Consider the following 13,378-nt stretch of genomic DNA (forward strand, 5'->3'; position numbering starts at 1 on the left):
CCAGCCCCACACCACTGAGGTGGCCACAGGGCATCCCTGTGTGCCCTTGGCAGGAGTGAGCTCCCAGCACCCTTCCCAGGCCCTCCTGGCATTGCTCCTCTATCTAAAGTTCTGCTTGGAGCCACCTGCCCCCTCTCACACAGGTTTAAAACCCCAACAAGAACACAAAACCTCTTTGCCTCTTTCCCCCCTCTCATGTAAGGAGCCTAAAATAGTGTCTGTTTTAAAAGTCTGTTCACCCAGAGGGATTTAAAGTCCTCGGATGAAACCAGGATGGCGAAACCCAGAACTGCAGAACACTGATTTTATCCTTCCTGCACTGTTTGCTCCGTGAGGAATTCCAGAGGGAACATGAGGAGGATACCAAATGCTGCTCTTGTGAGAACAGGTAAAACCCCAGGGAGTGCATGAGGAGACCCCCTGATTTTCCATAATGAAAGATGAGTTGTGTGGTTCCCAAACATCAAGTCTCATCCGAAGGTTTTGCACCTTCCAGTATTTCCAGGGTTGGGTCAAATGCTGAGGGAAAAGAGCAAGACCTGGTTGGGAAGGAACAGGACACAAGACAAGCAGTCAACTGACCGAGAAGGGAAAACCTCCAGGTGATTTCCACCTCCTGGTGATTTGCAAATACTGGGGGCTGGTTTATGGCTGCAGGAGGGAGACTGCACAAGGCCACTGCTTTATTCATCCCCGAGCACTGTCAGTGTGTTTGGGCTGTCTTACTACTCTCTGTAACTTGAGAGACCTGCACCCATGCCAGGACCCACAAGCCCACCCTGACACCTGCTGGGACCACCTCAAATCCAGCTCAGGAATGCACAGGAGCATCTCAGGCTCCCACAACAGTCAAGACCAAATCACGAGGCAGACGCGGGAGAAAAAATTCCTGTTTCCCTGAACCAAAGACTCGTCAGAAAGCACCAGACACTCAAATAACCCTACAACTGAAAAACGTGGTCTTGCTTATTCCACAGGGGTCCCCTGCCTTTGTAAACATAATGGTACATTAGCAGATGTTCCACCCATGTATCCGTAACACAACCCACAGCACTGCAGTTGCTGTTAATTAGTCACCACCCCACAGCAAGTCTCGGCCCAGAGGTCAAGGACTGGGTGAGCTCTGGAGCCTAAACTATCCTCTTAGACCTACTGATGTTTTCCCCACAAGACAAATAGCTTGCTTGGGTGTGGAGGGAGGAGGGGGGCTGCCTTGGAAAGGCATATGGGGCCTCTGCTGGCTGGGTACCTGCTCAGAAGACACATGGGAGGTCATCACTCTCCCAGTGCTCTGCTCTGACATCTTCCCTAACCATATATCACTTCAAAAACATTAAAGAGAGCGAGGTCAGTATTAGCAGTCCTGGAGGAGGAACACAGGAGAAGGGGCAGGGTGGGCTCTCCAGCCTCCCCCCACCAGGGTGGGCTCCCTCGGGCAGGGTGGCATCAGCCACTGGAGGAGAGGTGGGTCCAGGAGGTGGGGATGGACATGGGGGCTCTGCTTGTGCTCTCTCAGCTCCCCCAAAGCATAGTCAGCACACTGTGGTGCTGTCTGAGCAGAGCCACACGAGCTGCTCTGAAAGCCAGAAGGAAAATTTGGTGCTGGCACATAACGTGGGGAAAGACAAGGAGGAGGACTCGGACAGACAGATGGAAATACAAGGCTGAGGAATAATCTAGAAAATTCAAATACATCGGGCCGTGTTTTGGTATTCACAGGCATCATCTTCGAGAAAGTTTAACATACCCAAATGTTTTTCCTAAACTAAATTTCTGCTCCAAAGCCAGTACTAACAGGATTAATTAAGGAGACCTGTTGTGTCTTGCTATTGAAGACGATAATCAAGCCAACGACAAACAAATTGATCAAGAGAGAGACACTGTGTGTCATTCTGCAGCAAGGGAGCCAAAAGAGAAAATTCAGAGGAAAAACTACTCTGCCTTTGAGAGCTATTCCCAGCGAAATGGGATTTCCCCTTTCTGCTTTCATTTGAATGGCATTTGAAAAACACAGCTACAGAGTCCCATGAACGCAAGGTGTGGAGCCAAGAGGGGAACCCTCCCAGCCAGGCCGTCCCCGCCCGCAGCAGCACATCTCAGTTGAGCAGCTGGTCCTGTCATCACAACACCAAGTCCTTGACTCAAACACTCCCAAGGCTCAGTAGGCATCTGAACCTCAGCTGCACTTGGGTCCTTGAGATTCCCTATAAATCAATCCCTATAAATGTCAGCTCCTGCCCCGAGCCAGCACAGGAGGCTCCATCAGTTCAAACAACTCTCCTGGCGTTGGAACCAAGCTCTGCCAAGCCGTGGATTGTACCTGGGGCCTGAAGTTCAGAGCAAGGCAGGATCTGGCACTGCAGAGCGAGGTGATTGCCTGCAAGGTGTAGCCAGTCTTTGCAGTCATGTGCTTTGCTCCAGAATTTGAAAAATATCATAAAGTTATTTGTCATCCCCTTGCACCTGAAGCAACCCCTCCCAAGTCCTCCCTTCCTGATCCCAGCCATGCTGTCAAACTTCCCCATCCTCATTCCAGCCTTGCACCCTGACTGCTTCATCTTCCTGTGCCCCCCAATGCTCTGCCCCCAGAACCCACAGATATTAATTGATTTGTCAAAAAAGCTCAGGCAAGGATGTATTAAATCCGAACATTCCACACATACCTCCCGGGCTTCCCAGTGCAACTGACATTCCTCAAATATGGTAAAAAAACAAAACAAGACAAAACAAAACGGAGGAGGGAAGAACAGAAAGAGTGGAAACAGAAACCAGACAGATGAAAAGCAGAAGGAAAAAGAAAACCAACAACAAAACACAAATAAATTGGAGGACAGCCCTCACTAAAAGCTGCAGGTTGGGGATTTTTTTTGGCTAAGAATTTGGCATCGGTGGCCTTCTGTGATATGTCACTGCATGAAATAAATACAGTATAGCATTAGAGGAAACAACTGCCATATGTGAGGGTGGTGGCAGCCTGTGCCTTCCCCGCCACCCCCTATTGCTTTCGTCTGCACTAAAGCTGAGTTTAAACTAGTGAAATCCATCTCTATCTGTCTAAATGTATAAATACACTTCCAGCCAAGACCCACCACTGGCTGTAGTTGTATGGCAACTCTCAGCTGAAATGTCTAAGCAGGGTTTTGACTTCATCCCCAGCTCATTGTTGATGCATTTAACAGGATTTTCAAAAAGCTCCCTTTGCTCTTTGAGGTGATACCCGGGTCTGCAGCGACACGTCGCAGATCCCTCTGATGCAGCACAGCTCCCCATGGAGTGTCAAAGCCTGTTTGCCCACGAGCGCAGAGAAAACAGAAAACATCATATGGACGGCTATAAAAGCTGCAGAGAACCGGATCTGAGAGAACTCTAACCTTGTTTGTATTGGAGGAGATCTCATGTATCCCACTTTTCAAGCTGCTTGTTATTGCACGAGCACATCTGTGAGCAGAACTGGACACACTGCACGGGCTGGGCTGCTGAAAAGGCAGCTCAGAGATGCTGCTCAGGCAGGTAATTAAACCCATCAGTACGTGAATGACCTGGTTAAGAATCTCAAGAAAATAGAAAATTCCTCAGGAGGCAAAAAACTGGAATTGAAATATCAAAATTTATCCCGGAGCAAAAAATAGCCTCCTTTCATTCTTTTACCACCGATGCCTTAAAAAAGGACTAGGAAAATGAAAAGTGCACCAAATAATACATGAAAACATTCTCCCAAACTAAATAGACATAGAAGCGCAAAGCCCTGTATATATTCAACACTATTTTTAGAAAACATTTAAACCTACAGACTTCAAAATTAATTCTCTAAAGTACATTTTTTTCTATAGTGCAATACAAATCTCATTAAATTCCATAGTTCACAATATTTATACAAGACTCTACCCTTTGTTATTAAATGATATAGGACCTGCCCAGAAAGGTTAGTGACACTTCCTAGGATACCAAAACCTCTTCAGATCAGTTCATCTCTAAAAAAAGCTTGGACTGATTTTAATTTGATCAACCTTGAGTTGTTGTCAGAATAGTTTACTGAGCAGTTCCTATGAAAAATAGGGAGGCTTTTTATTGACAAATGAAATCAATTTTGTGAGGAGCATTCACAATATCTCAGCCCTTAAAATGTCATGTGCTCCAATTCAGTGCATGCTTTGTGGCAAACAGGGTATTGCCAACCTTTAATAGGAAAAGCTGCGTATGGAATTTACAGCAGTGGCTTCATGGGGAACGTGGGAAACTTCCTCTCTAAAGGTGAGTGGGGCAATGAGTCCCATTGTACAGGCTGGGACAAATCACCCAAAATCAAGAGCTGGAGAGGTGTGCTGGTGCCTGCTTTTCCAGCTGTGCCAGTGGAAGTGAGGAACTTAAATAGGAGTTTACATTTACACTTTCCATGCTAAGTTTCTACCAGGCTGCAGTGAGAGCAGCAGGTCCTAACCTTGGCCACACCTGACAAGGTTATCGAGTTGATCTGATCCCTTTTGATTGCCTCATGGGACAAGATTTGTTGGAGAACATCAAGAACCTTCACTCCTCAAAACCTCTCACCTAGAATCCATCTGAACACAGCAAGGACATGGAGCTGTTGGAGTGAGTCCAGAGGAGGTACCAAGATGATTAAAGGGATGGAGCCTCTCCTATGAGGAAAGGCTGACGGAATTTGGATTCTTCAGCCTGGAGAAGAGAAGCTTTGGGGTGACCTGATTGTGGCCTTCCTGAAGGGAGCCGACAGGAAAGATAGAGAGAGACAACTTACAAGGGACTGGAGTGACAGACAAGGGGAAATGGCTTCACACTGACAGCAGGTTTAGGTTGGATATTAGGAAAAAAATTCTTCCCTGGGAGGTGAGGCCCTGGCACAGGTTGCCCAGAGAAGCTGTGGCTGCCCCATCCCTGCAAGTGTCCAAGGTCAGCTTGGACAGAGCTTGGAGCAACCTGGGCTAGTGGAAGGTGTCCCTGCCCATGGCAGGGAGGTTGGAATGAGATGATCTTTAAGATCTCTTCCAACCCAGGCCATTCCATGATTCGGAGGGACCAAGGCAGAGGTCCCGGCAGACAAAAACGTGTGCTGACATTTATGATACAAGTTCAAGCCTCCATCCTTCTATGTCTGGAATCTTTTGCCAACACTAAATTCACCAAGACTGCCATCAGAGAAATGCAATTGAAAAATGAGAACGATTAGCAGGCTCGAGATCCAGTACTTTAAACCACATCCTATATTGGGGGGTTGTTTCCTCATTTCACCAACTTACTTTTACTAAGGCTGATTGTAACAACAGCATGAAATTAAGAGGGGGGAGAGAAGGAAGAAAAAGCACTCTGTCTGTTTAGATTGGGTCACATTGTGAATTTAGGTTTCATTTTTCTCTTAATTTTCTGCAAAGATTGGCCCTAAGAAGAAACACATTTCTGGAATTGGGAACCTACAGCATGGTACAGCTTTCAAGACACCATGCCAAAGTGTCTCTTTAATTATTTTTTAGATGAATTTTCCTTGTTCTAAGCTAATGGGTAACAGACCATGTCACAAAAATATTCCACATCCCTATTTATTCAGCAGAGGAGAACTTTTTCTAAGAGTTTTTAAGGGGTTTAAAAACTGCAGGCAGTGAGTCCTTGGAACCACTGCCAACAGGCTGTAGGCATCTACTTCAGGTTCACAGGAGCCCCATTCAGCCCAGGACTTCTCATTTCAGCTGCAATTTAAGATTAAACTCAGGATGCTTGTGAGGCAACAGACCTGTTTGCTTTCCTGTTCCCTCACCACTCTGTTCCCAGAGTAAAATCCTAAGAGAGCTCCCAGAAACTACAGGTACAGCTTCAACAGCCCTTTAAAATGTACAAAATAAACCTGCTTGAGCGATTAAGCTGGTTTTGATGTTTAAGATTACTGAATGCATGAAAGTTAACAGATACCCCTGAGTCATCTTCAGCCAGAAAAGCCCTAAGAAACCCTGGAGCAAGCCATTTTTGGCTATAAAAGGCACCAAGGTCCATGGCAGGAGGGACTGTGGGAAGCCCCTCCAGGATCAGCCTTATTCTTCAGGAGCCACTGCCAGAGCAACATGTTGGCTTGGGGCACCTCAGGCAAGAGGGACGCCCAAAACTGGTGTGAGATGCTGATGCTGGAGAGAGAGAGGGAGGGTGGGATCCTCTTTCCAGAGGAAATACAACTTCCCTCTAACATAAACCCTTCCCAAAAGGGCTGCTGAAGCCAGCCTGCTTTTTGTTCTCAGTAATCACTTTACCAATATTTCAAAGGCATTATGTAACTGAAACAGTGTAAAGTTATTGCTACCGACATTGTCAATAAATCATTAACATTTCTTAACAGGAACAGCACAACTGTTCATGTCATGGCTGTCTCATTCACTTTCAAATCAAAGCTTTCAAATTAAATATTCATTTAATATTAAAATATTAATGCAGTCCCACTGTTTCTGTAATATTAATTTCTTATGGCATTTCCAGGCAAATGCATATATTATAAACTTCATCTCCCACAGGAGGTCCCTCAGACTTCCCTTTCCTTCTTTCAGCATTCTCCTGATCCTGGGCCAGGAAGGGACTTTGAGAGAAGGAGGGGCTGCCCAGTGAGGGGAAGCAAGGTGGATAATTTAACTTCAAGTGTACCCCATTCCTCCCCTCCCACACACCCTCCCCACCCTCAGATCAGGATATCGAAGGCTGCCATTATATCTCCCGCCTACAGAATGACTCATTCATACATTCAGCGATTCCTGTTGGAAAAACAGTGAATGCCTCTTGTCACCAGAGCCCATTACAGAAATTAAACTTTGCAAATCATCAGGGAGGGGCAAGATTTGAAGTCTTCCAAGGTGCGCTGCTGGTCTCTCCGGTCTCGGCGAGAGCGGAATTGATTTGACAATAAGCTTTTACAGCCTTAATGTCTACGGCAGACAGCACGCACATTCCGGGTGGGAAGCAGGTCAAGGGATACAGGACAGCTCGCCTGGATACTTTCTTCCCTCTTACTTTTTTTCCAGTGGTTCATTTCAGGCAAAAAGGCGCTGAATGGAAATCCACAGCGGCATTTCCATGGCCGGGGCACAGCTCGACACCAAGGCTCCCATGAAGAGCACCCCTCGTCCATCTGACTCCCTGCAGGAGCACCCCTCATCCATCTGACTCCTACTGGCATGTCCCTGCCTCCCTGGAGGCAGAGAGCCAGGAGGGAACCTGTGACATCCTATGGCACCTTTGGGATGTCAATGGTTTCACTCTGTAGGAAACTCTGCTTGGGATGGCCCAAAGGAAACGAGAAGAATATTCACTGATAAATGGCCTGGACAAAACCCCGCTCAGAGCAGCTGATTTTCTGCACAGTTGTGCTGCTTTGGGCTGGGGTACAGCTAATTTTCTTCATAGTAGCTGGTCTGGGGCTTTGTTTTGGATTTGTGCTGGAAACAGTGGCAATAACTCAGGGATAACGTTTTTTGTGGTCTCTGAGCAGCAATTACAAAAGTCATGGTCTTTTCTGCCTCTCACCCCACCAGAGCTGGGGGGACACGGCTGGGACAGCTCATCCCAGCTGACCCCTATGGCTTCACGGTCAGCATGTAAAGCTGGGGAAGAAGGAGGAAGAGGGGGACATTCAGGGTGAAGGCATTTGTCTTCACTGTCACACACAGTAGAGCCCTGCTGTCCCGGGGGTGGCTGAGCACCTGCCTGTGGTGGGAAATGGGGAATGAATTCCTTAGTTTGCTTTGCTTGTCTGCATGGCTTTTGCTCTGCCTATTAAACTGTCTTTATCTCAACCCATGAGTTCTGTCACTTTTACTTTTCCAGTTTCCCCCCCCCCATCCCAGCACAATTAGTGAGTGGCTGAGTGGGGCTGGGGTTAAACCACAACAGTTTACTATAATTACTTCTGTTGCTTGTAGCTTCCTTATCCCTTCTCCTGAGACCATTAAACCCACACTACTCTTCTTCAGAGTGAGGAGGAAAAGCTCTTTGGCCTTCAGGCTCTTTGGTATTTTCTCTCACTATTTCCTTCACCCCTCATGAGACATCCTGGGGTTTGTTTAGGGATTTGTTTGGTTGGTTGAGGGGGTTGTGTTTTTTTTTTCAGCCAAGCACATAAAATCTGCATAAAATTCATTCATTTGCATTCTTCAGGGGAAGGAAAATTATTTCTTGTCTCAGTTTGACAGTGGATCCAGACCTCCCTATCTCCACATTGTTTAAAGACCTGTGGGGTCTCTGAGACAAGGGATAACATTATCAGGGCTTAACACCAACTTCTAACAGGAGGTTGCAACTGAAATAATCTGGTGCTGAACTTCAGATTGGTGGTTGGATTCTGACTTTAAAATTATTTTGGGAGATTCATAGAAACCTCAAACGGTCTGGGTTGGAAGGGAAATTAAAGATCATCTCGTTCCAACCTCCCTGCCTTGGTCAGGGACACCTTCCACTATCCCTGGTTGCTCCAAGCCCCGTCCAACCTGGCCTTGGACACTTCCAGGGATGGGGCAGCCACAGCTTCTCTGGGCAACCTGTACCAGGGCCTCCCCACCCTCACAGGGAAGAAAAAACCTCATTCTTCAGTAAGAAGAGCAGGAGGTGCCATCACGGAGCTGCTTCTAATCCTGCCACATGCCAAGTCTTTGTGTCTGGATATTCCTGGCCCAAGTGCTCAAAGGGATTACAAGAGTCACTTTCTCAGCTTATTCTGTATACAAGTAAATCTGTTTGCTCAAATGAACTCTTGCCTTTCTTTGAGGTTTGTCATCACAAGGCACTTTGCAGAAGCCATATAATCACTTAGGATTGAAACCACAAAGGACTATCTTTGACAGTGCTAACTTTGGGTATACTCATTACCAAGAGGAGTCTAGATGCTTGGTCTTCCTGAGGCTGTTTCTGCTTAGCAATCTTTCTTTCTATGCAAATCCCATGCAGAGCCCATCTTTGGAAAGAGCATTCCTGGTGCAAAAACTAGTGGCACAACCAGTAAACTTAATATTGGAATTGTACATCCTTAAATTTGTACCAATCACATGCCAGGCTACAACCATCACTTCCAGAAGAAGCACAGAAACCCACCAAAATTCAGTCAGGCAAACATCTCTCCCAGCCACCATCTCTTCTCTCACAGCCCCTGCCCCTCCTCTCCCTTCCCTCTCCCAGCAGCCACCTCCCACCAAACCCATCCTTTCCACTCCTACCAAAACCTGTTCTTCCATATCTAGCCCCAAATGTAACATTCACCTCCCTCTTCTTTCCCGTTCCATAATTGCATCCTTCAGCTCCTGTACTGTCCGACTCCTCCACATCCCTTTTCCTTCTCCCATTACACTCACTTTCCACTCTCTCCCCTCATCCTTCCCACTTGTAAATGGTACCTGTCCTTCTTTATATACCACTTTGCCCTTTCTCCCTCCAAATCAACATCCAGCTCCTGGAAGCATTCACTGCCTATTTTACATTCTCCCTGTAAACTTTTTCCTGATTTTTTTCCCTTCTTTTTCCTTTTTTTTTTCTTGAAGGATGCTACATAAAAATAAACTATCTTCTTTTTTGAAACTCTCTGTGACCACTAAACCACCACACTCAGCAGTGAGTTTTTACAGCTTATCATAAAACCTCCTGCAGTCCCATTATACTTGACTAAGGAATAAAACACGGCTCAGAAATAATCCCAACTGTCTACCATTACTGATTTCCTCCTGTGCTTCTTAACTGGTTAAAAAAAATCAACACATTAGAAGCACTGTGTCCCCAGATTTCAGAGCAGTGCACAAAGGTGACAGGGGAAGGAAGAACAGAGCCTTCAGGGCAGCTCCTGATGAATCCAGTGCTTTGGTTACCAGTCCTTGCACAAAACAGGGAGTGGATGCAACATTCCCAGCCTCTCACCTTGTCCTGCACTTTGTCCAGTCACACATCTAGATCACAGAATATCCTGAGCTGGGAGGGAACCACAAGGATCTTCAAGTCCAACTCTTAAGTGAATCACCTACCCAGGGACTGAACCCACAGCCTTGGCATTATTAGCACCAGGCTCCAACCAGCTGAGCTCATCTCGGGGTATCTCCTGCCGAGAAGGACACATCAGAGTGGCATTGGTCCAGCTTTTTGGCAGGAGATCATGGAGGGGACCTCAAGGCCTCCAGAAGGGATGCAAGAAACTGAAAAGGAAAAAAGCAGAGGAGCAGCTTCAGGCACAGACAGCGACACTGGGAAGGGCCCCAGGCTTGGCTGCAGGACCAAGTGGCCGAAGGCATTGTGGGGCACCCTCAGGGATGTGTTTTGGGGTGGATGTGCAGGGGGAAGCGGCACAAACATGAAGAATGAGTCAGAGCCACACCTTGCAAGTGGCTGTCACCAGCCTCTGTGACTGCTGTGCAGAAGACTGTGCCATCAGCAGGAGGTTTTCTGGGTTGTGGCCAACGAAGGGATTGATGTGAAGGATATTTGGTGCAAACAGGATGTTTCTCCAGAAAGGGCTAAAGGCAGGAGCTGTGTCACTGCCTCGGCTTCCCTTCTTCCACACCTCCTGTAGGGATGAAAATGGACCCCAGGGTAGGGAAAAAACTTTGAACATGTAGTCAGCAACTCACTCTTCCTCTTTTTGAACTAATTATTCAGAAGTCCTAATAACTGCATTAGGGATGAGCACATTTTCCGGCTGTCCAGCTCATTCTTCCCTAATGCTGACGTTCCAAATAGACTGTTATAGAGTTATACCATTACTAGATTAAAAGGATGTCACAGGCAGCTTTGATTATAAATTCAAGTGATGACATTAACTGAAAGAAACTTCCTGAAAGTCACGATGTTAGCTTTATAGCATTATTCTCTGCAGCTGTGGCATGTTCTGCAGATACACCCTGTACCAGAAGGTGGGTAATGTCAGCCCTAAGTTCCTCTTACAATCACAGAACCATAGAACCATTAAGGTTGGAAAAGACCTCCAAGATCAGAGCCCAGCCTTTGACTGAACACCACCATGCCCATTAAACCATATTGCAAAGTGCCACACCCACTCATTTTGTGAACACTTCCAGGGATGGTGACTCCAGCACTTCCCTGGGGACCCTGTTCCAATGCTTAACCACTCTTTCAGTGAAGAAATTTTCCCTGAACCTCCCCTGGTGCAACTTAAGGCCATTTCCTCTTTTGCTGTCATTAGTTACCTGGGAAAAGAGACTGACCCCACCTCACCACAACCTTCTCTCCAGTAGTTGTAGTGGACAATAAAATATCCCCTGAGCCTCCTTTTCTCCAGACTGAACAATCCCAGTACCCTCAGTCTCTCCTTTTAGGACTTAAGTTCCAGATCCTTCACCTCTCACCTCTATGTGATGATTCTCAAAACTTTCACACAAGAGAAACACAAGATAAAATCTATAGTAGCACAGACTCCACACTTTTCTCAGCTTATATATGGCTTCTGTTCCTTTGGGGACAAAGCAATCAAAAAAATCTGCCACTACACCACCAAATCCCCAAATAACAGCAATACTGAGAGTCCAGAGGGATAATACTACAGCATTCTGGCATTGTCCTTAGGTCATTTACAGCCCCCCAAAAAGTTTGAAGGTTCGTTTGAAGGACTGTCCCTAAAATTCAGATGTTTTGCTACCTCAGCTCTAGGCTTTCCACAACTCTTCAAAACTCAAAGAAGGGCAGGAAAGCTTTCCTAGGATTTACATCTTGCACCTGGTTGAACAGTGACATCATCAAAACAGCCCCTGACATGATGTTTTGACATTCCTGGTGCTGTCAAGCCAGGAAGTGTAGAGATGTTTAGACACTGAAGGTTTCTGCAATGGCAGTGTGACTCTCCTGTAAAACACTGGGCTCACCGTGTAAATTCAGCCAAAGATTTCGGGGGGAAAGTTACATTTCCTTTCTCCAAGCTTTTATCACCTATTCTTAGCTGGCAGCCTGCAAGAAAGACAGGATTAGATCTTCCTCCTGTGCTCTGCCTCTGCTCAGTGCAGGTTAAGGATGATGATGATGCACGTGGCAGGCCTTGCAAGAGTTATTGCAGCGAGGAGTGGCTACTACCCCAGAGAAAGCAGTGCACTGTGAGCCATCAAAACATAGAAGCAGAGATTTTTATAATACTGATTAGGAAAACTGCATTTTATAGCCAGGTAATGCCATATGTATATTCAGATCAGCAGCTGACACTTCACACACTCTATAACGTCACAGTCCCCAAGACTCTCAATTTTTTACTCTTTCAGTTTTTTGCTGCATCACGGTTTAAAGCCCCAGCCATCTGTTGCAATTCCAGGCATGAATTACACCACCACAGATGGGAGACAATTCAGATGGTTGCAGAGTCAAGATTTCAGTGATTAGGAAATCCCTGAATTATGCTTGGCTGTGCAATCAGAATTTGTTCCCCATGTGCACACACGCTACGACAACGTCCCCGATGCCACAATCATGTGCTCTGTTATCACATGCTTCCCATTCCACACACAGATCCCGGGAATGAACTGGGGTGGAGAGCAAATGAAACTGGTTTTGGCACATGAGCATGGACAGCAGGCTCTTCCTCTGCCATGATAACTCAGGAGCACGTGATAATTCATCTCCAAAACCATGCACACAGTTGGGAGAATTAGCTGCAAATTTCGGATGAGAAAAATGCACATTGGAAGAGTGAGGCCCCACATCCTATTAACAAATGTCAAGTATTTTTTGTGTGGATGTTTGAGAGTTTCACATTCGAACAGCTGGGAGTTTGGGGTTTTTTTTAATGGGCAATACAAAATAATTTCCTCCCAATTTGTTCCTGGAAAGAGAAGACTACTTTGGCTCAAGTGTTTAAAGGAGATGAACCAGCAGGAAAAATTTCAGCCTGCATGAGTAACTGCAAAGAAGTCGTAGTTTTATATTGACAGCACTAGGAAATCATAACCTTGTCTGTTATCCTGCACCTGGCCTATGCTCAGAAGAAGCTACACCTGAGGGCATTTGTTTTAAGGTAGGTTTGCAGTTTTATGTTGGGTTTTGTTGGGGTTTTTAAGCTGTAAGTGAAATTTTGGACTGTTCAAAATTTCTCTTGAAGCGATACAATATTAAACTAATAGTTTTGGCCAAAAGAGATGAAAACAAAGGGAAAACAAAAGCTTTGGGAAGAATCCCAATATTTCTGTTCCAGCTTTTCAGAGTGATGGCATTCTGTTTTATAATCCATATGAAGTTTTGAGACCAAGTTTATCTCCATTTATGTTTATAGCACTGAACACCTACATTTGACACTCTGTTTTGAGCTACCCAGAAATTTTTGTCTAACCTGATGCCCTCCATGTCTTGAGGGGCAGGGACTTCAGGAGGTGGCAGTGACAAGAGGCCATTGCAACAAATGACAGCAGAACTCTTCTGCAGG

The sequence above is a fragment of the Pipra filicauda genome, unplaced genomic scaffold (assembly GCF_003945595.2).
Source record: "Pipra filicauda isolate LSUMZ 115617 unplaced genomic scaffold, ASM394559v2 scaffold510_size705862_pilon, whole genome shotgun sequence".
In the NCBI taxonomy this organism is placed as follows: domain Eukaryota; kingdom Metazoa; phylum Chordata; class Aves; order Passeriformes; family Pipridae; genus Pipra; species Pipra filicauda.